This window comes from Pteropus medius, unplaced genomic scaffold (genome assembly GCF_902729225.1).
Source record: "Pteropus medius unplaced genomic scaffold, Ma_sr-lr_union100, whole genome shotgun sequence".
NCBI classification, from domain to species: Eukaryota; Metazoa; Chordata; class Mammalia; order Chiroptera; family Pteropodidae; genus Pteropus; species Pteropus medius.
In genome coordinates, this window is record NW_024343732.1 from 5,182,027 (window position 1) to 5,205,857 (window position 23,831).

The window sequence follows — 23,831 nt, forward strand, 5'->3', positions numbered from 1 at the left end:
GTATTTTAAACTCCAATCTGACCAGGTCTTTCCCTGCTGGCACCCCACCTAGCCTCCTACCCCAACACAGGGAACATTTTTACCTCTAGCAACCCCAAACTGCTTCTTTCTCAGCCCTGTGTTTTGTTCATAGAATGCCCAGGTCTTTTGCTTGATTAACTACAATTCTCAGTTAGATTCAGCCCAGGTGTCATCTCCTCCAGGAAGTCCTACCTGATTATAATATAGGACATTAACAGCACTAACCTCCTCCCACCCTCCCTGCCAGGCTTGGTGAGGCCACCTATTTGCATTGCATCACAGTGATGGGTTTCAATGCTCACCTCTCCCACTGGGCCTCACTGAGGAAAGAGGCTGTCTGACCTCTGAATTTAATCCAGAGGTACTGAGAAGTAAGAGATGTCAGAAGGAGCTGGAGAATGCAGAACCACCAACAGGACATATGACACTACGGGTCTTGACCATGGCTTGTCCACATCTCCATACCCTAACTCCATGCCTCAGTTTCCCCGTTAGGGAAGAGAGAGGGATGGGGAAAAGGGAGCAAGATGAATCTGAGCTACTCTGGAGGCAGCAGCTTCCATTCATTAGCATTTGTAAAGGGCTCTGAGTGCTGCAGATGGAAGCTGCTCAGGCAGGCAGCTTGTTAAGACTAAAAATAGAGTTGTGTAGCACCTTCCCAGGCAGAGAGCTCAGGAACGGGTGGAAGGGGTGAGAAAAAAGTTAGCCAGAGGTTAAAGCAGCTGACCAAGTCCTCGAGGGTAGTAGCACTACAGCAAACCACCGCGGGAGACGCTGTGGCCCGCGCCGAGCGTCCTGCTCGACCAGGCCCCCAGCACGCACCATCTGTTTGGGAAGGTCAGGGGCAGGTGGCCTGCCCTGCCCAGAGGCAGGGGACAGACCGTGGCCTTTTCAGAGCTCGGGGACTGGATGGCTGTCCCCAGATGAGCTTCTTCACAGCACGCAAGGGGTGGGTGGGTGGGGTTCGCACCCCGGGCGGGTGGGCAGGTATAGCAGAGACAGAAAAGGCGGCCGGGGTCGGTGTCGCAGGCCGAGTTGCTGGGGGTGAGTCACCAGGCAGCGGCCCCGCGGAGAGTGGGGGATTCCAGCGGGACGATGAAGAACCACGAGGGGCGGCGGGGAGGGGCCACATTCTCCTGTGACTCAGGTCTGACTCAATGCCACTTCTGAAACAGCCTGGGGGGCGGGGAGAAGGGGTTTATTCAAAATGACAAAACCACTCCTCGCTCAGGGCAGCACTGGCAGCGTCGAGGACGGGGGAAAAGCACCCCGGGTCTCCCTCCAGCCAGTCTCCCGGCTGCCGCCTCTACCCCGGGGGGTTCGGCGGCGGAGGGACCCTAGCCTCGATGTCATTTACACCTTCCGCCGCCGGGCGCGGGGCAGCGCAGGGTGACCGTCCCCACCGCGAGGGGGAGCGCGCCGCCACCCACAGCCGCGCCGAGAAGAGGAGCCTCGGGGAAGAGCTAAAAAAGGGCCGGCGCCGCGGGAAGGAATCCCCGCCGCCCCGCGCGGCCCCCGCCCCGCCCCGCGCAGACGAGCAGCGGCTTCTGCCTGCGAGTGGGAGGCAAAGGAAGACTCAGCTCGAGCCAACCCCCACCCCCACCCCAAACGCCCCGCCTGGATCCAGAGAACAAGGGACAGGATCCGCCGCCGGATCTGGTGGGCGGAGGATGGCCCCGGGGACGGGGAAGGGCTGCTGATCAGGGGGCGCGAGCGCGGCGGCGCGCCGAGGTGCCTCGGGGCTGGGACCCAGGCCGAGACTGGGGGCCAGGGGGTGGGCACCACTACCTCTACCGGCTCGGGCGCCCCAACACCCACCCCTCCGCCTCGGGAGAGGCACCCTAGGCCTCCCCGGCGGCCGCAGGGCTGGTCCGAGAGCCGCCGATCCCGCCAGCTCCTCTCCGGGACTGAGGGCGCACGGTCCCCACGCCTGTCCCCTCTCAGCGCGGAGCGGAGCCATGAGAATTCAGGAAAGAACAACGTCACTTGCAAAGTTCTACAGTTTGCAGAGCAGGTCCACCAAGTCGTCTTGCTCCTCTGAGTCTCCCTGGCTCTCCATTTCACAAAGGATGAAATGAGAGCCGCAGAAAACTTAATGGGCCCGCTTTAGCTAATAGAGGTAAGGAACGAGGCCGCGAGCACAAATCTTTGTCCTCTTGTTTCAAGAACTTTAGTCGGATTCCCAGCGCTAGGCCTTATTCTTTGGGGTCTTTCTCGAATGTAACATCTTGAGATGTCTGTTATGTAGGAGCGAGATGCTGAAGACAGAAAGATGAACAAGAGTCACTCTGTGACCTTAAGGAACTCACAGCTGAGTGAGAAACAGAAAACAAAATTATAGATTAAAATTTGATGTAAACCACACAGTTCTAAACACGGAAATGGAGTCAGTAACGTGCTCAAAGTCTCAGGACTATCGTGATGCCGCCAGGATTTGAACCCAGACAGTCTGACTCCAGAGCCCACCCACACATAACCACTATGCTAAACTGCCCCCCACCCCCCTCTTAACTCTATAGCCTTAAGTGGGAGAAAAATGCAGATCACAAAACAGCATGTATAGTATGCTCCCAATTATAATACATATAAACACAGAAAAAAAAAAAAAAGACGAGAAGAATATATGTCAAAACGATGGGTGATTTTTGTTTTCTTCACTTTTTTTATAAGCTCTACATTTTCTGCACTGAATATGAATTTTATAATAACAAAAAAAAGCAATAAATGTTATTAAAGTACAGCTCGAATGCAAAACTTCCAAAAGATGATGATGCTTGAGTTTGCCCTAAAGGAAGAGAAGGCTTTAGTCAAGTGGGAAGGCTGTGAGGGGCCCCCACCTCCCCCAAAGAGAACTGGGTACCCCTGGGGTGGAATGCCATGCCAGGACAGGACAGCGGAAACTGCAGGGAAGTCCGTCTGTGTGAAAGGAGTGGAGGAGGGAAAGCGTGTGGGCACGAGGCCTCAATGGCATTTCTTGGGAAGTCCTTCAAATAGAGAATTTCAAACCCCCCAATATTATCCTGAAGTCTTCCTTCAGGGATTAATTCCTTTGGGGATATAAGGAAGCAGTCCAGGAATTGGCTGAGATTCTCGAAGGTTATTACTATGTTATAAATCTTTTTTTTTTTTAATCTTTGGAAGTGAAAAGGCTGAGTGTAGGACATAAGATGCCATCAATAGATTTGGGTCAGAAAGGTACAAAGGATTGGGTGAAAATCACTGAAAATGGGCTGTTACCATGCACATTTTCATTAATCTGGCCCCGTTTCATAACCCAGTTTTGCTCTCACTCAGATCTGAGCCTGCAAAGACAGTTCATCACTTGCGCCATGCTGCCCATCTCTCTGAGGTCCCTGGGCACACCACTTCTAATATCAGCTTCGGCTTATTAAAGCACTAGATTTTCAGGTTGTGGATGGCAGGTCTTATCCTCCACATCCAGCCTCGGCTTCCCAAAGTGCCCCGGTTACCCTTTCCTTGCTGGAGTGCACAGCCAAGTTCACTGCTCTCCACGCTCCCGGCCCCAGCCCTTGCAGACACATCCCTGACTTTCTGACCCCCGCCCCCGAAGCTGCAGCATTCCAGTGCACAGAAGGCAGAGATGCAGCTTCTCCGCAGATCCAAGGTCCACGCTGGAAATAGAGGGGCCTTTGCTCACGTCATTGCATGAGATTCACCATCTGCCACTTAAGCAAGAGAGACTCGGGGATGTTAAATGTGAAAACACGGCTATTGCTTTGGCAATTGACTGTAATTTCAGGGTGAAGACCACGGCTAGCACGTTAACTCTAGGACCTGGGTTACCAATATTAGGGATCTGGGCTAAGATCCGTCTAATAAGCGGTGAACCCATCTTCATAATTCTCTTCCCTTTAGCTCTGTGCATGCACAGACCACAGACAGCAGGATCCAGCCCAGCCTGTCTCAATCTGGGGTTGACCCGGCTGTTTGACAGGTGGGTGAGAGCAGAAACCAGGGAGTGGGGAGAGCTGAAGTGACTGCTCCTGCAGTCGGCAGCCCCCTCTTAGCCGTCCTTCTCTTTCTTTGCTTTACAGGTGAATGGGAAGGCAGACAAACCATGGGGAGCCTCTGTGGAAATCTTCAAAATTTTGAAGTGTCCTTCTGACTGAGGCTGAAGAAGGGAAAACACTTCCTGGTTTCACCTTGCTGACTTCTTAGTAAGCAGTCGAGGTGTCTGGAGGTTGTCTTTCATCCAATTGTCTCTTTAATGTAATTTATGGTAGTTTGGATTTGTTCACCTGTCTTCTGGTGGCTGTGCCCATTTTATGTGTTGCCCTCCCATACTCCCTCTAACCGCCCAGTGATTCTTGGACAGAGGCAGGGATGGAGGAATTGGGTTTCATGCTTCCTTCTATTCCCCACAGCACTCAGCCCAGAGTCTTAGACATGAACTCTCCTGAACTCCAGGCCCATCTATCCAATAGCATACCTGATGTCTCCACCAACATGTCTGTAAATAGTGCCAACTCAACCCGTTCTCTGCCCTCACCCACCACCAGCGGGAAACCCGCTCTTCCCCATCGCTGTTAATAACATCCTTTCAGTGGCTCAGGTCAGAAATTTTGGTGTCATGTATACTTCTCCTTCCTCTCACCCCCACATCGAGTCCATTAGAAAATCCTCTCCTGGTCAGCCCTCTACTGCACTCCAGCCGCATCGGCCTCCCTGCAATTTCTCGAACACACCAGGTGCGCTTCAGCCTCATGGCCTTTGCACTGGATGGTCCTCTGCTCGATCGCTCTGCCCTCTTGGCATCGTCTTTGCCTAAACATCCCTTCTCAACGAATCCCACCCTGCAACGCTATTTAGACGGTGAGTTTCTCCCACGCCAGCCCCTCCAATCTCCCTTGTTCTGCTCATTTTTTTTTTCACATGGACTTACTTCTAGAGAGCTGTATAATGTGCTTATGTACAGTTTTCAGCATATGTGTCTATGTTTATTTTTTAGTATATGTCCTCCCTACCAGAAAGTAAACTCCACAAGACTCAGAGCATTGTGTTTTGTTCACACCGATGCATCCCGGAAACTTAGTGCCTGACACAATGTAATTGTTTAAGGAACAAATAAACATTGGTTTGAAATGAATGGTGGTCACAAGCCCACACATTTCCCTAGGAAGCCATGCTCCTTCCATAGCTAGTCTGGCTTCTTTGCATCTGCTGCAGGGACGTAAGGAGCTATGGATCTGCTGGATGCATAGGAAGAGGGAACAAAATTAAGTGGGGTAAAGAGAATGAGAAGACAAGTCACAGCCTAGGAGAGAAATCTTTGCAAAGACATCGCTGGTAAAGGACCGGTATCCGAAATACAAAAGGAACTCTTAAAACTCAACCATAAGAAAACAAACAACCCAAATGAAAAATGGACAAAAGACCTGAACAAATAGCTCGCCAGATATACACATGGCAAATAAACATATGAAAAGATGCTCAACATTGTATCATTATGGAACTGCAAATTAAAACAATGAGCTACCACCACACACCTATTAGAATGTTCAAAACTCAGAGCACTGATAACACCAAATGCTGGCGAGATGGAGCAAGAGGAACTCTTATTCATTGCTGGTCAGAATGCAAAATAGTACATTCACTTTGGAAGATAGTTTGGCAGTTTCTCATGAAACTTAACATACTCTTACCGTATAATCCAACAATTGTGCTCGTTGGTATTTACCCAAAGAAACTGAAAACTTATATACGCACAGACGCAGATGTTTATAGCAGCGTTATTCAGAATTGCCCAAACTTGGAAGCAACCAAGATGCCCTTCAGTAGGTGATACATAAATAAATAAATAAACAGATAAATAAATCAGCGCATCCGGACGATGGAATATGATTCAGTGCTAAAATGAAACAAGCTATCAATCCATGAAAAGACAAGGAGAAACCTTATATATTACTAAGTGAAAGAAACCAATCTGAAAAGGATACATCCTATATGATTCCCGCAATATAACAGTCTGGAAAAAGCAAAACTATGGAGAGAGTAAAAAGATGAGTGGTTGCCAGTAGCTGGAAGGAGGGAGAGATGAATAAGTAGAGAACAGAGGATTTTTAAGCCAGTGAAAATACTCTGTATGGAACTATAATGATGGACACGTTATCGTACATCTGTCCAAACTCATAGACTGGACCCTAATGTAAACTATAGACTCTGGGTGATAATGACCCCTCAGTGAAAATTTATCGATTATAGTAAATGTAACATTCTGGTGTTGACAGCGGGGAGGACTATGCATGTGCGGGGATGGGGGTATATGAGAACTTTCAGTACTTTCTGCTCAATTTTGCTATGAACATAAAACTAGCCTTAAAAAGTCTACTAAAAAAGTAATAAAAATGGGCCATAGGTCTTTCCAAGCAGTAAATTTGTAGGCTCTGACTAGCTATTTCTCACCTACCCAAAGAAGCCCCTGGCCTCTGTCAGAGAAGGGGCTTTGTTCTGGACCAACCCTCATCTCAACATCTCAGCATCATGGATGGCCCCAAGTGGGAAGAACGCCCTAAAGGATGCTCTGCAGATGTCCTGGACTTGTTCCTTTCATGCTCAACTAGAGAACAGGGCAGGGACATATAGGAAACACTTCCTGTTGCTGCCCCCACCTCCCAGTCCCAAAGTCCCAGGCAAAGCAGGACCCTGTAATCCACTGACATGCTGCTGGGCCTTAGGGGTGAGGGGTGGAGAAACGGAGATGTGGAACAGCTGGGATAGATGACCCCAGTAGGAGCAGGGCTCCAGCCTCTCTCTAGAAGCCAAGACCAAACAAGTCACCGGTTTTCTCTCCTTTCTTGCTCCCTCCAGTATTTTGCAGATCAGACCTCCTAGCCCAGTGCTACCGTCCTAAGCACAATTCACATCCAGGCTTGAGCCTGATTTTTTGTTACCCCCATCTCTGCTCCAGGAAACATATTTTTACTCCTGCTTCTCATGGGCACTTAAGGACCACAATAGGTCTCTCTGGAATAATAATAGTCACCGCTCATTTAGCACTAAGAGATTGACATGTATTATCTCAATTAGTCCTGACAGTATTCCTATGAGATAGGTACTATCGTGCATGAAATCAAGCTACTTGCCCAAGGTACCGTGGCTAGAAGATGGTGTCAGGATTTGAACCTGGGTCTTTCTAACACAAAAGTTAATGTCTACTGCCAGTAGGATTACGGAATGCTCAAAGGACCCCAGGCAAAGGCATGACTAGGGACTAAAATCCAGCCACACTCCCCTTGCCAAACTGTGTGTCCTGGCCTAGAAAGGAATCAGGCCAAAAGATGAGACTCTTGTCTGTAGTTTACACAAAGGTGCTGATTCTGCTGGTCGCAACATGCATATGTGCAAGAAACAGGTGAAGCCAGGACCACGTGTGAGTGTTCCCTTACGACAGAGGAAAGAGAAGGAAGTGGAAAGCCCCTTATACAGTACCTTGGAAAATGAAGAGGCAGAAAGTGTTACGTCCATTACCGTGTAGGTAGGCATGGCTTCCAAGGCTCTCTCCATCTCCCTGACTGACTGCTCTACAGCTACTTTGTTTTCCTGGCCAAGACTGGTTCCAAATCCTGATTCCTGACTTCCAAGTGCTTTTCACTAGACTAGTTTAGGAAAGATTACGTGTGGGAGGAGGAGAATTCCTATAGGCAGAGTTAAATTATAGCTTAAACTGAGCAAGATTTCACCAAAGTCACCCTTCCCTGGGTGGCTAGCAAGAGAGAGCCCAGGAAAATCTTCCTAAGCTGGTTACAGCTACCAGAAAGGCTCATCATAGTCTTACTTATATTTTTCTTCTTTCTCTTCATTGTCAACCATGGAGGAAAGGATGAGAGGAAAAAATATATTAGGAGACAACTATTACATTCTCCTGTTCAAATTCACCATGTAGCATTTAAAATAATCCCACTAACAGAGCTGCAGACCAAATACATTATACTCGGTGCAACATCACCATTGCCCACATTATCCCCTCCTAAATTTTATTCTTGAGAAAGTAATGCTGTCCTTAACATGCTGATATTCATTTTAATTCCTAGGGAATGTGGTCAGCCTGAGGGATACATGTGGTATGGGGAAGGGCAGTCCCCAATCTTGACCTGGGGGGTATAAGGGGAGACTTAGGGGTCAGCCTAATGTGCCAGCTTTGGGATTTGTAGGGGTGAGGCCCTTGTCAGCTCCTCTCTGGCCACCACCCCCTTCCACCACCCCCTCCCCCCCACCCCCCCCCTGCCCCCTTCCCCCTCCCCTGTTTCTGCCCCTTCCCTCCCCTAGCACAGCTCAGCTTGCTAAGCAAACGGAGGTGACAAGGTAAACCCAGCCGAGATTTCCAGGCCTTGATGTCTCAGTCCCTAACTAGCTCTGTGGGTCTGGAGCCCACCCTGTGGCCACTGCGACTGTGGGGACAGCGTGCGGGTCACCAGAACACAGATGCCAGAAGCACAGACTCTGCGCTTCTCAGGAGTTGAAGAAATTTCAATGAAAAGAAAATAAAGTCAGGACAGAGGAAAGGGAAAGAAGTCAAAAGCCTCTTTTTAAGTACCTGGAAAAATGAAGAGGCAAAAAATTATTATTTCAATTACTATGAAAATGTATTTTATTAGAAGATGGAGATTCATCATTGACACTCAAAAGCCTGAAAAGCAATATCCAGCAGTATAATACCCCCCTCTCCAAGCGGGAGAATGAGGTATTAAATTGGAAGATGAATGTTTTGCAGTTCAGTTAACTGCATCCGTTATAAAGAAATACTAGTTATAAGCTTGCTCCGGATCCAGGACCCCTCCCCATGAAAGCTGCCTCTTGCTAGCCCCCAACCCTCTGTATCTTCAAGGGTCTTGACCCCTCCCCCTTTCACATTTCTGTGGTATATGAAAATTTAAGAGAAAGCAAAAAAAAAAATCAGCAAATTAAATGCAAACCAGAATTTTTTTTATTATTAAAAATAACAGTTGCATATAGTTCGATTGTTGCAAAGTGCGACAATGTAAATGCGGTGCATTCTTATGTATAACAGCTTTTCCTTCCGCTCCCATGGCAGCCTCAATAACGCTGCGCTTCTGTTCTGCATGAATAAATACGTATAAAATGTAACGCTGCAGAGAAATAAAATCCGATAACTGAAAGATACCATTTCTTAGGTTCTGGGAGCAACATGAGGCACCAGCTTTTCTGATTCTCTGGTATTCACGTGAGGAGCCATTGAAATGATAATGTGGAATTTATTATTATTATTTTTTTCCCAGGGGCAAGTCATTTTCAGCTGTTCACCAGGGCTCCAAGAATTGGAGGTTTTGGTGGGCCACCTCCCCATTTTGTTTTCTGGGTGGGGCCTCTGGCTGCTTCCCTGCTTCCCCATTTGGGCCATATACCCACGATCTCTTAATCTTTTCCCTTCACCTCCTTGGGAGTCAACCTTGTCAGTGAAATAATGAATTTATCCCAGAGAGCAGCTGTGCGCAGCCTTCTCACCAGTGAGAATCACACACAAGATGATTCTTAAGCCGTGATGCTAGGCCCTGGCTATTATGCATGTTTCCCCGCCTTCAAGTGCTAACTCCACCCTTTCTCTCCCGGGTCAGGAAATCACATAGGATATTATTTTAGTAATCCTAAATATGAGCCATTTTTTTTAAAAAAAAGAGGAAATGGCTTACAAACTTTGGCACTTTCTTGTTGGTACACAGCGCTTGGAGCCCCGCTGATGGTATTGATTGACTTGCTCCTCTGTGTCTGAGTGGGCTGAAGCCAGCAAGGATGAGGGGCCAGGGTGTCCGGTTCCAGACCCCAAGGCCTGGCAGGCCGGCTGCGCCTACCTTTCCTGCTCATCTCTCACTCTTACAGTCCCAAGAAAGGATAAAGTCTCCTGCTGTGCTTCAAAACACACCCCAGCTTTCCAGAGCTTGTCACAGCCTTCACTGTCCCCTCCACCTGGCCTGCTCTTTCTGACCTTTCTGGACTTGGTCTTTTTGGCTTTTAAGATTCAGCTCAAATGTTATGTCCCCTGTAGCCACTTCTTTGATTATCAAGCAACTCCTTATGCATCCTATACATACCGTATGACGTGTCTACTGACTCTTTCTGCCAAATGCCTCTAGGGCAGAGATGTGACATGACTTTCTGCATCACCGGTACATAGTGTCCACTGTCAAATTCAACCAGTGTTTGTTAGAGGATTGAATGAGTGAATTACCTAGAACAGACGTATACAGCTAGCTCATTCTTCATCTTCTCAGGATTTGTCTTTGGGCCTCATTCCAGAAAAGGATTTGCATGAGATTACTTAGGAGCACTTGAAGAGCCAGAAACTCAGAAGGCGGTCACCACCCAATGACGAGGTTTCTAAGCAGTGGTGACGTGTCCTGTCTGGACCTCGGCTCACGGTCCAGGCGCACTCCACGAACACGCTTCACTGATAACAGTGTATGTTTGCAGTGCTTGGACTGTGTCAATAAACAGTACTGAAGTTTATAAATGAGAAGTCAATGAATGAACTAGGAATTGTTTTCTCCACTATTTAAACAAAGCTACTCCTTGCTGGGACATTAGCTTCCATGGAGCAAAGCCAAAATCTGGTTCGGTCAGTAAGAAAACAAGCAAATTTCTGTGACATTAACAGTAGAAAGGAAGACTCTGCCTTTTGATGGGTCCTCTCCTCCAGCCGCTGTGTGACTCTGGGTGTTATCGTCTCTTATTTTTTAAATGGGGTTAATAATAGTGCCTCCTCCACACAGTCCTTGTGAGGGTCTAACTCTAAATCCCATAGCATGTGTCTGGAACAGTGAAATCCTTCATTAGCATTAGCTATCTTAATTATGTTCTAGATTTCAGGCATTTTATTCAGTATATATAGATAATCAAATGGATATCATGTTTTGGACTTTTTTTCCTCTCCAAACTGGGCTCTCCTAAAACTCAGAAGATAGCCAGGCAGTAACAAGGCTCTGGGATATCTCTGAGCTAGCTGTGTTCCTTAATCTGGGCCTCTCGGCCTCAGGGATAAGGTTTCTGAGCCATTTCGATTGTTTTGATGGCTCCAAAATCTTTTTCACGGTCTCCTCGTCCTTGAACATATAGACGAGGCCAGGGGACTTTAAAATGAAGGGGCTATTAGTGTGCCACGAGCATGTACATAGTTAAAGACCTTCTTTTCCTGACTAAGAATCAAACCCGAGGGACAAATAAAAGCTCCTCTGAGCCCCTTGGGTTGGTTGGTGGTCCTTTGGGATTTTATGCCCTCTACAGGTCAGCTTTCTTGGCCTTTACGTCAGTCCCTCTGACTAAACGGCTTCAAAGCGGGACCAGGAGGAGAGGAGCGGCGCAGGCCCCAGACACGGTGTCTCAGGAGCCGAGGTGGATGCCTGCAGACGTGCAGTGGGCAGGTGGCAGCAGGAGGCTCCTCAGCCCAGCCCAGCCCAGCCCAGCCCAGCCCAGCATGCTCAAGTCGGGGGAGCCACCACCCCAGCCCCCAGTCCTATTAAGGAACCTGCCGGGGACAACTGCACATGTGGGCAGCCCAGGGTCTGTCCGTCAATTGACAACAACTTCTTGATGTAGATTCTTAGAATATGAACGATTTATATAAACACTGTCTCAGAGATACCTGCAGTGTGGGACAGAGTGGAGGAAGGCAAAAAGATACAGGGACCGCTCCCTCGCCCCACTACAGAGGACAGGATGCACATTTATCCATCCGTCCGTCCGTCCGTCCATCGGTCCATCTGTCCACCCATCTACGCATTGCATGCCTACATGGGCTCTGTCATTGGCTCAGTAGGCAGAGAAGAAGGCAGTACAATTAAATGGGCCTCATGCTTGACCTTGTCCCCAGCCCCCCATCTCCTCCTACACACCCCTGGGGAAGGAAAATCTTGGGGTTTCCAGTGCTACTGCAGGCTGGGTGTTTGCAGGCAAATCCATCATAGGTACAGGAAACTGACTGCACAAGTAACTCCTAGCAGGGGTCAGGTGGGGTGAGGATGGTGAGGGAGAAAGGGGCAAAGTCCTTGCAATGGAAGTTTAGAGAACACAGTAGTAAGAGGGAACTTGGGGACCTCTACTGACAACCTATACCCCAGGCCAAATCTGTGTGGAAACTGTGGGAGAGCTCGAAAAGTCAGCGTTTAGAGAGAGGGCTCTGGGAGGTGGCAGAACTGGCTGGGACCGAGAAGGCCTCTGTCTCTGGGTTGCACTTTTACACTGTGTGTGTGCATCGGTTTACCTGATGCTCCAAATTAGTGAGATCACTGCCCGTGGAGGCTCTAAGTCCTTGGTCACTCAGTTCTGACCATTCCGATCATAAAGTGGACAGGAGAGCACACGGCGGTCTTGGAGCCAGAGCCTCCGGGAATAGGGTCTTCCGCCTCCCTCTTCTGGGCTGCGCACAGGGCCCCTTCACTCCCTGTCAGCCCCGAGCAGAGCAAGAACTAACAGGGCGCACTACCCCACTTCCTCAGAGGAGGTTTGGAGTGCGTGGACAGGGCAACAGACACCACTCAGGCCACAGCGGAAGCCCAGAGTAAAATGTCCCTCCTTTTCAGAGTGTTCTTGCTCCTTAACGGCAGTCATCTCAGTCAAGCAACCATGTGCGGACCCCCGAGGGAATAATGTTGGTCTGATTTCTTATCAGAGAATAACAATGAGAGCAAGAGCTACAAATTATGGTTTTTGTCCCCAGCTCCATGTGCCTCTGAGGGCCACCCACGTAGCCCCTCTGTGTACTTGATCTCTTAGGCCAGCAAAAGAGGATGGCTCTTCCCCATGGGAAATGCTTTTGCTCCCACGGCTGATGGTGCCACAAGGCAGGCAAGCCACACAACTCAAGTGTGTGTCTCTAGACAGGCACTCAACGTGTTTTCTTGTGATGCGTCTGCTTCTGGGCTGTCTAGCCCACCAGGCTCGGAGCTCCCCAGAGGTGGGACTGGACATTAGGCATCCTTGCAGTTTTAAGCCTAGCACTGGGCCTGGCACACACAAGGGACTCAGTAAGTAAGTATGTGTGGACACACAAATCAGAGAAGACATTAAAACCCAGCGGGGAGAGATGACCAGCTCTCAAGCGGAATGTCAACTCCAGAAAGCATTGAAAGAGCGAAAGAACTTTGCGATTATAGAGTTCCAACTCTTCAGTTTACAGAAGAGAAAACTGACGTTCAGAGAGGTTCAGCCACATATTTGATCCTACACAGCTAATGCGGGGTAGGCTCAGGATTACTGCCCACTGTCCCATGCTGCCCCATTCTGCTTGGGGAGGACAGCGAGTGTGGTGCAGGGGTGCTTCCTGCTCGGGCAGCTGCGATTCCAGGCCTTGGGGTACACACACACTTGAAAACAGAACTGCACGATTTACTGCACGTGTGCGGCAGCAGTACAATTATCTCTGAGATTTAAGCATTGATGGATGGAAGTTTTAATTACGAAAATCTCCTCGCCTTCCCCCACAGAAGAAAAAATATTTCCTGCTATGTTTATTTCATCGTGAAATATGGTACAGTTCTACGTTACACAGAGAGGCGTGCTGCATTTGCATAAAAGCGGGTGCTGAACACCATTCTTTTTGTTCCTGCGGCCGAAAATATTGTTCAGATTGCTGCACACGCTTCAGTCCAGCTGCAGATCAGAAAAGCTGCACCCAAACTTTGGGCTGAGTAAGGGGCTGAAGAGGAGAGTGTGGCCAGCAGGGACAGGGCTGCAGTCCTTCTGGACTCTGGGGCTTGGGTCCAGAAGACAGTGGATAATGGGGAGGAAAGGACAGAGCAAGGAGGGTGGGCATGCGGGCCTTCCGGAAGACTCAGCTGAGGAGAGAGAAGCTCAAGTCTGGTTCCACCTGTCAGTGAATGCCTTGGCCACTTCATTTACCGTACCTGGCCATCTACTTTTTACGGTTTTTGTGAGAGTCAAATGACACGTGAACTTGTGTTGAACACGTGGATGTGAACATAATTGCGAGGTGTTATTATTTTGGAAAGAATATAATGATCAGGGCTGTAGATGGCCACCCTGGAGTTTAAAAAGGCAAAACTATTCACACTGCCCTTAAGCTACTATATTTTGCTTTACACTTGGGTTAACTGCTCTTTCGCCATAGTTATGTGGGTATTTGTTTTGTACCTGGTACTAACTGAGGCCCTTTGAGAACAAGGTCTCCCCCCTTCACTGAGCAGGTGCTGGTCACACAGCAGGTACCTCCAGCTCTAGGAGACACCTCAAGATGCCTGTGCCCTTGCCCCGCCCATGCTTTTCACACTCAGGGCCAGTGGGCTCTCTCCTTACTTGCCCTTCCCCCTTCTCACTGTGTTTCCGAGAGCCCCCAAACTGGAAGAGGCCTTCCCCCATTTCTGCAGTCTTCAGATGGGGTGTGGGGAGTCTGAGAGGGAACAGTGAGACAGGGAATGGGCCCAATGGGACTCTGGTGGGAGGAGCCCCAGCACCAGACTCTGCTAGGAGCAAGTGGTTCCCCTACCCCACTGAGAGGTGGTAGTGGCCTCCTCACGTTGCTAATTTGGGGATGCCTCTCCTCCTCTCTCTGGCTTCTCAGACTTCCTATCGCTTGTATAGCCAACTCCTCGCGTTAAATCCCCTCTGTTTTCAGTACTAAAAGTGGTTTTCCATGGACGCGTTTAGACCTTGTTGGTGGATCCCTGAGTCCTGAGGGAGGCTGATCTGGTCACAGAGGGCAGTGGCAGCCCTCTGGTCTCTGATGAGGACTTTTCTAGCCTGCAAGCCTTGACACAGAGGACCACAGCCCATCAGATTGGTACTCATATAACTACTGTAATTATTCGTTCACTTTTTCCTGTCTGTCCCCCTCTACTTGGCTAAGCATTCCTTGGGTGCAGGGGCCTTGACTGACTCATTCAAGGTTGTGCATCCTTGGGGCATAGAGTCATGACAACATCTTTCCTTTGGAGTTCATTATCCTGGAATTAGTATCTTTTGCTGCTTGGAACACACTCCATCAAATCCTTTTTGGACAATCCCACCTGTGGCAGAGGAGGCAGAGGGGACAATAAGTAGGAATGAGGCTTTGGGCTTCAGACCTGGCTCTGCTATAAAATGGTGCTGAGAGTGGCCGCTCCATCCTGGGATCCTTGTGAGACTAAACAAGGTAATACATGTAAAAGCCTGGCTACCTCGCAGGTGCTGAATTCCTGTTATTCTGCTCATCACCACCAGCACTAGCATCACTATCATAATCGTCAGCACAATCATCACCATCGTCATCATCATTAGAAGGGTCTCAGGTCCACAGGATGGATGCAGGAGGAAGGGACTTGGGTGGCTTCTCTGGTTTCGTGGCCATCACTGGTTTCATGTGAGGATTAGACACCTCCCAACACACACACACACACACACACACACACACACACACACACACACACCTCCTTAGCTTTGCTGTTGCTTCTCCTCATCATTTCCCCTAATTTTTCAGAGAAATGAAGCGTTTAGAACTGGGATCAATCTTATTTCTTTGAAGGAAAAGAAAACTGAAACCCAAAAATGTGAAGCAGACTTGCCACGGTGACACGGCCTGTTATTGGTGGAGTAGAGAGGCATAAGATTTCCGAGTCACGCTCCAAGGCAGCCCCACATTTGAGGATGTGGACGGCGTCGTCCACCCCTAGGCAGCCCCAATGAGGAGAGATGAGGAAAAGCTTTGCAACAGCTCTGCTGATTGAAAAGTGGTAGAAATCTTTCCTTCCTGACCCCACAGATCCAGGATTGGAATGTTAGAGAATACATGGGCCTGTTTTAATCAGGAGTCTGAGGAGGGGGATTTGCTCCAACTGGCAGGAAAGGGAAGGCAGCTGATGGCACGGGGCTATGAAAGTGTGCTAATCGTGTTTTCTTATTCTGTGTTCTGCTGCTCTGACATCTTGGGGTCTCACTGACCCCTGGGGTCTGTCTCTCTCAGGGCTAGCCAGTTCCTGCAAGCGGATCATTCCTTTCCTATGTGAACCAACCAATGCAGAGTCCTTACCCCTCAACTATTTCCTTTATCTAGTTCTCACACTCTCGGCTACTATCACCTGCCCTAGTCACCCCAGGATCAGGCGTCAGACAACTAGGACAGTCCCTGTGCCCCAGAGCCTGCTGAGATTATTCGCACCAGCAGTCTTTGGCCTGTTCACCCTGCCTCGTCCATTCTTCCCTGGAAAACCATAATAAAGACTCTTGTCCATGTTTCCCCACCATTCCCTCTGCCTCCCGACCAGCCCTGGTGCTTCCCCATGTGATCCGGCGTGGCCTTCGTGCCTCCTGTTTCTAGGGACCTGTGAGTATAAACTACTTCCTTCACGACAGTCATTTCCATGTTTGCGTGTCTCACCATACCTAAATCAAACAACCAGGCTCCCTTAAAACAATGGGGACACCTGTACGAAGCACGGATTATGATATTTATTTCGAGGTTCAGCAATTCCGGACCTGGAAGGATCCTTATCACATCCTAATTATAGCCTCGATCCAAAACCTTTCTAATGTGGGAACAGCCCCTAAGAGCCATCAGGGCATCTCTTCACTCTTTCACGTTTAGATTGGTCTGAATGGTGTTTGTCACTGTCACTGTCACTGTCACCACTGTCTGCTCCATGACACATCTCTTAACACACTCAGATTACTCGTCCAATACTGGCTGCTGAAAAGCTGACACCGGTGACCTCACTGTGCCCCAAGGGGCTATGACCATATTGCAAACTCCCACCCCTGCATTCCTCTCCAGGGAAGGTTGTATCTGCGCACTTAAAAAAAAGTTGAGCTAAAGATGGCACAAAATTAGTTCTTTCAACAGACAAATTTGCTCCTGAAACACTCTGCCAACCTGCTAATGAGTCGTCGTGAACCTCGCGTGATGTTACCTCTAATTCTGCAGACTGCTAGGATTTGAGTTCCGTGGACAGCCTCACATTTGGTTTGGAATTATAGGCTGAATTGCTGCTCACTCCTATTATTGTGCTGTCAATCTCGTATTAGCACATTATAATATGGTACACTGAATGCATCTGTTCTGTATAGCACAGGGCCTCATTGTCGTTTGTTGAATCATTTCATCTTATATGATCGTTAAGCAATTATTTCATCTCGGGCGGCTTGAAGTCTGATTCCCGTACACTGTTTACGAGGAATATAAAGAGAGGGGGGAAATTCCACCATCAGCTGATTTCACCAGTGCTCGGCTCTGGAGTTCATAAACACTTATGTTGAAGTGCCAAGGCTCCCTGACACCTGGACACGTCCATCCCTGGTTCTGAGAAGAGACCTGGGGATGAGGATTGAGTGGACATATCTCGCTTGGCTCAATGGCTGAGGAGTTGGCAAGTGTGGTGGCAATTGAAGAGGCATGCAGAAAACGTCCCTCTGTTTCTCGTCACCGGTAGGTAGTCCACTTGCTCCTACGCTGCAGAGAGGACTCATATGCACATCTCAAACGCCAGGGCCTCCTTACAATGAATATAAAATGTACTTGGTTCTACCACTTAGTTAGAAGCAGTTACGAAGGGTGAAGAGCTGCTATCTGAGATTCATAGCCCAAATCTGTGAGATAGGCTCTCCTAATTAATAAGACAAGGAAGACTGGAAAGTTGCTACAGCTACCTGGCAGGGCTTGGAGCCCGCTGTCACCACCACAGACAGCATTTCCTTCTCTGCTGAGCCTATTATAATGTCAGGACGTGCATTCTCTGATCCTAGTGGTATGGAGATAGCGCTGGCTAATAGGCAGAAGCGAGTGCAAGTCGTGAGTATGGCTTCAGGAGAGAGGTTAATCAGGGAAGAGCCAGTTGACGAGGTTCACTAAGTTCACAACTTGAGAATGCCAGGCCAGGGAAAATGGAGAAGGTCAGCACGCATGCCGACCTTCTCCTTGACCTGGACATCCCCACAAGCCCTGGGTGCTTTCTGACTTCCTTTTTTTCTTCTCTGAGCATATTTCTCACTTGCCCTCAGCCTCCACATGACCAGTTCAATCCCATACCACATCTCCATATTTTCCCAATGTCCTCTCCTTAATTTTGCTGCATCCTCCAATGTGAAGTTTTGCCTCCACGTCTTGGCTCATTCTATTCCCCCTCTTTTTTTTTTTTTTTTTTTTGGTCAAAAAGCCTCACCTTTTCTCTCTGCTCATGCGAGTCCTACTCATCCTTCAAGGTGTAGCCAGGAAAGTCTTACCGGGAAGTCTTACCCTGCAGTGCTATTCTGTCCTGAGTCACAATGGCATTTACTGTTAGAAATTATCAGGTTACATCTAACAGAGTTCAATGCACTCTCTCGAACGAAGTATACACTCTTAGAGGTGAGAATGGAAGATTATATCGCTTTGCACATGGCGGTGCATTCGAAATTGAGATAATAGTGAAAACAGATACTATTGGCCCTTAAATGTATGCACCTTCCTTGCTTGATGCTAGTCAATAAGATAACCCTTATTTATCGAGAGCTGATGAAGGCTGAGTACTTTATGTGAATCATTTAACTTAATTTTCCAACAATCTCATGAAGTAATTCCTCCTTCTCTTTTACGGACAAGGAAACTGAGGCTTAGGGAGTTTAGTTGACTTGCTCAGGACCACACAGATAGTACAGGGCCAAGCCAGAATTCACACCTAGGTTTGGCTGACTCAGGCATCCTCTCTTTTCCTCTGAGATCAAACACAATCAGGATGGCACTGGTCTTTTGCACAAGGTGAGAGCTGAGCTGCCATTCCCCGTTTGTTTACCCCCCACAGCCCCAGGCACATGACATAACTGTGATCTCTCTTTTTTTTTCCCAGGAAGCGGACACTTGCCCTTTTTGCTGAAGCAAAGATGCTGAATGAACATTTTAGTCTCACTTATGGCTAAAAGAATGATCTCATGATGACCAGGTTAGGAGAATGTAAAAAGACAGTCCACAGGCATTATCTCCAGTTTCTGGCCTCTGTCATAATGCTGCTATTGAAGCTACTCTGGTAAAGGTCACGAGTCACCTCCTGAATGAAGTCTGGACTCATACATCCAAATTAATACCCCTCATGGTGTTCACCAGGGCCCTCTGGGGAAGCCAGCCTGCATCCCAGGCGTACCTCCAGGATGTAAGAGCCTGGGAGATCTGCGTTTAGGAACTGCCTTTCTGTCAATTCATGGGTCCCTCCAGCTATCTGACCTATGACTTCCTGGTCATTTATTGCATAAAGAGTTGATTTATCCATCCCTTCTTAAGGAGTCTGCCTCGCTTCTCTCCTGTGATCTTTAAGCAGAATTAATTACAGGTCAAGGAGGCAAGTTACATATATTTGTCGATTCACTCACTCATTCATTCATCAATAATTTCTTCAATAATAAAACGCTTACTAGACAAATACCGACTCTGCTGCAAATTAGCCCTTGGTTGGGGGCCAGCACTGTTTACCGTACTTTACAGGTAGACCAGACAGACGTGACTGGAAGCGGCCACCCACTGTGGCCTTTGACATGGTGCCCAGCTGCCAGGGTCGAGGAATCATCGAGGGTTCCTGATCAATGATCTGGCTGTAGTTCCTCCTTCTCTGCCTGCAAGTTTCCACATTTTTGGAATACGCAAAAGACACTCCTAAATCCAGGCTCGTTGTCAGGAGGCCACTTAATTTAGCCTGTAGCTATTCGATTCTGGTCCTCAATTTTATAGCATCTGAGTACCCTGATGGGTCAGATGGGGAACTTTGAGGCTTTCTTAAATTTCTTGAATCTAGACTGTCTCATCTTTAAAATGCGACTAGAAACAATGCCTGCTTTAGCAACAATGGAGTTGTTAAGAGTTAAATGGAATCGCGTGTACAAAGCATTCAGCACTTCTGAAACCTGAGGTCTCAGGTCAAGGCCGAAATCTAGGAGCAGGGAGAGACGGGACCCCTTTGTGTTCTGAGCCATGCAGGACCCTGCCATTTGGCAGCTCTTGGGTGAGGCTACAGCCCCCAATCAACCTGCCTGCCCCAGAGCAGTGGATGGGGACACTGGCTACTCTGTGTTGTTGTCCAAATACCCCACTCTTCACCTGGCGGCAACAGGGACAGTGACAGCATCTGAGACAGACGGGGCCACCTGGCTGACACCTTGAGGGATGGGGATACTTGGGGTCACAGCCACAGCACCGGTCACACTGAAGTAGATGGGATCCCCTCAAGCAGGCACAGAGGTCGGAGGTGGAGAGTTCAGTTAGTAGGGCTGTCAGCTGCGGCATGGGTCTCGTGGGACAGGCAAAGAGGACTTGGGGGGACAGAGATTCTCCCCCAAAGGGGGTGCTGCTCAAGTTAGGAAGAGCAAAGTTAGGAAGGAAGGAGATCGTTAGTCTAACTATAACTCATCTTTCCTTATTTTGCAGCTTGTGACTTGCATTTCTTTATGTGTTAATCCTTCCAAGTTTCTGAGCCACAAGAAAACTCCTAATATATTTTTATAATATTTTACCAAATGAAGTTTTATGATGTTCCCTGACTAAAACACTTTGTTTCATTTTATTTAAAAGAAAGGTCTAAAATATCTCTGGTGTATGCACACAGACACACACAAACTGGTAACAGAGGTTGCTCCAGAGGTGGAGAACTGAGTGTGAGACTAACTTTTCATAACAGCCTTATACCAAAAACATGTAATAATTGCGCCAATGACAACAATGAAAAGGGAGTTAGTGCCCTGAATATGCTTTCCACTTCTTTACAATTTAATTGTCTTTCCCATATAGTATGTCTTCAACCGACACTTCTAGCAGGCTGAGCTGTGGAAGAACCAACAGTTTAGGCTCCCTGCTCTGAGGCTGGGGCTCGCAACTGAGGTGGCTGCCTGGCTCTGCCCACCTCCAGCCGGCTCACCTAATGCCCTTCTCAGTGGGTCCACACTGGCTCGCACAGGGCCATTGGCACAGCTGCAGGCACTTTATCTGAGTCTCCATATTTCCAACCAGGAATAAATCTTCCCAGACCATTATTTCCATGCTATTTCCATATACTCTCAACTCTTTGACAGTGTCAGGGGCCTTCACCCCCACTCCCTTCGTACCCATCTGGCTAATTTCTCACTTCCCTCCAGCACACAGCCCGGCCTACTCTTCTCCCTGTCAGAAACATACGGGGCTCAGCCTCGCTGGCATATATTCCTTCACCTTGTTCCCACTGCCAGGCGCACAGTCACCTCTCTTTTCTCCAGGCTGACCTGGGCAGGTCCCAGCTATCCCTCAAGGCCAAGCTCAAGTCCTCGCTCCACCGGGAGGCTTCCCTGACTTCTGCCCACCTGTCATGTTCTTTCTCGGACTCTCGTGTCTGTCAGTCACTACGCGATTTCACCACTGATAAGTGCCTCCCACAATTCTTTGAAAAGTCCCTTTGTTTTGTCTCTCCAACTGGATCACAGTCTCCCGCATAGCTCAGCTCCTGAGTTAGCCTTCTGAATTCCCACAGCACCCACCTACTGCCAACCACATCGTTCAGTCTCAAGACTGACTTGATTTGACTTGGAGTCAGAATATCTGGGTCTGACCTCTTTGAACCTGAGTTCGCACTCTGAGAAGTGAGGACAGTATTCCTGACACACAGTACAGTTGAAATAAGGGCTTGGGGGAAGGGAGAACAAAAGAGGATCCACGGGAGTAAGAAACGGCAGGAGGGAGAGGCCAGGCCATCTCAAAAACCAGAACAACAGAAGGGGGTTGAGGATAGGAGGGTGGGCTTTGGGGAGAGTCCCCAGCCTCCATCAAGAGAAGACTCTTCTCCTTCCTATTTCCTGTTCTAAGGCCCTGGGGAGCTCAGAGTTCAGGGAGACGATAAGTGGGAGAGAAAATTAAAGGCAAGAGAAATCTAAGGAAGTCGTCAAAGCACAGCCAGGCAAACAGAACCCGGAAAAAAAAGGAGGTAAAAGGTAATGCCGTAAATTACAGCTTAAAAGCCTCGTTTTGGGCAAATTGCTTTTTAACAAGCAGACAAGCTCTATCAATAGCATCTACCGTATGTTTTTATAAAGTGCAGAAATATGTTTTTAAAAGGCCAGTAAATAAAGTTCCTATCGATTTGAACTCAAGTGTAATCTGTTTTTCTGTCTGCCACCAACACTGGTAATAAAGCAGAATCATGTAATACGGTATTTCAGCTAATGTGACTATACATCACTGCAGGGACGCCCTGCTCTGCAGCGATCTATCATTTTCTATTGGTATTGCTTAGCTGCAGAATTTATAAACTTGCTCCAAATTGATGCAATGTTCAATTTTCTTTTCCAATTTATTTTTGGTTGAGCCAAGCAATATTGAGGTCTCTGAGCAAGCCGCGAGCTATACCAGATGTTACCTGAAGACCTCACGATGCTTGGGAGGAGTGAGGAGGCCCAAGCTGGCATGCACCACCCTCAGCAGGCAGGGAGAAGGAAGGCCTTGGAAGTAGATAACGATGGAGAAGAGGTAGCTCCTGGCCTGGGGACCCAGCAATGATTGTGCTCTAGAGCATCCAGAGGCTGAAGGGTAAAAGGTGAAAGAACATCCAGCAGAGAAGCTGCAGCAATGAGCCCTCGAGAGCCTGGGAATTTTGCTAAGATGTAGATGCTGATTCCATAGGTCTGGTGAGGCCTGAGACTGTGCATTTCTAATAAGCTCCCAGGGGTGCCAGTGCTGCTAGTGCATGGACCACTCTTTGCATAGCAATTCTCCAGGCAATGGGCATCCTTGAGACACAGAGTCACAAGTCTCACAGCTGGAATAAAAAACTCCAAGAACTAATCGGTCCATTCCCTGATCTTCATGCGAGGAAGGTATTACTCGGTTCTATCTTCCCAACCCCCTGCTTCCTTCCTTTGTGCTTCAGCATATTGTGGGTACACCTCTATGGATCCACTCGCTGCCTTCCACTGTATGGTGAGTGCCTAAAGACCACTCATGTTCAGAGACTTATTGGCAGGTGACAGGAAGCAGTGCAGTATGGTGGAAAGAGAGGAGTTTAGAATTAGATAGCATGGGTTTGAATTCTGATTCCACTTGCTGACAAGCATGCTTCACCTAAGGCAAATTACTTTACCTCTTTGATCCCCAGTTTCCTCACTGATGACTTCCTTTCCTCAAAATCTACCCATCTTATTAAATGGGATAACATATAGAGAGAGTCTGACACAACCAGATGTTGAAAAAGGGCCAGTTCCCTTTTGTATTTTTTTAGTATACACTTGCCAAATGAATGAATGAATAAATATTTGTAAGGCAGCCAAGACAAAGTATATGTGGCTCATGCTAGGTTATACGGTAGAAAGGAGCCAAGGTGGAAGGCTGGGTGAGAGGGATGGAGCCTGGCTCCTCCTGCTTTCCACGCCATCCCAACCACTTTCCTCCATATCCTCACCTCCCTCCAGTGAAACCCAAGTGACAAATGCATGAAATGCTCATTTTGGCCTCTTGGTCTGGCACTACCACGCCCCCACATTATCATCCCCACACCCAGACTCTTTGTTCCCCAAACAGCTTTATCCTCTGGGTGGTAAATGATGTTCCTTATGTAGAGTTCAGGGTTATGAAAGCAAATATTAGAGTTATTTAGAGAGCAGGGAGATAACTAAGGTCCTCTAGTAAAGTTCAGTGAGGGGGACCTGCCTCGCACATCTGAGGAGGGGCACGGCTGGGATTATAACTGGGTCTTTTCACTCTGATCTGCCATCTTTCCTTCACATATCACAGCCTGAGGGACGAAGAGTCATACTTAATTAAACCAACTTATGAGAAATGAAAATTTAGTAGTCAGCCTATTTAGTGTTAAATATTCGAAATAATTTTCCGAGTAACAACTTTCCGAATTATTCTTAAGCGACAGGTATAGGTT

General features: G+C 48.2%; 1 protein-coding gene and 1 long non-coding RNA gene across 3 annotated transcripts in view; one reads left to right on the forward strand and one right to left on the reverse strand.

The window, feature by feature from the left end:
• Positions 1-23,831, reverse strand: part of PEBP4 (phosphatidylethanolamine binding protein 4) — a 221,391-nt gene that overhangs the window by 129,872 nt on the left and 67,688 nt on the right. The window lies entirely within an intron of this gene.
• LOC120606641 (uncharacterized) lies at positions 1,218-6,415 on the forward strand. 2 transcript variants are annotated; one of them, XR_005653934.1, is made up of 4 exons: positions 1,218-2,140; positions 3,898-3,976; positions 4,077-4,854; positions 4,991-6,415. It is a non-coding gene; the product is annotated as an uncharacterized LOC120606641 (long non-coding RNA). The 2 variants fall into 2 exon arrangements; XR_005653933.1 differs by lacking the exon at positions 3,898-3,976 and having other exon boundaries at positions 1,220-2,140.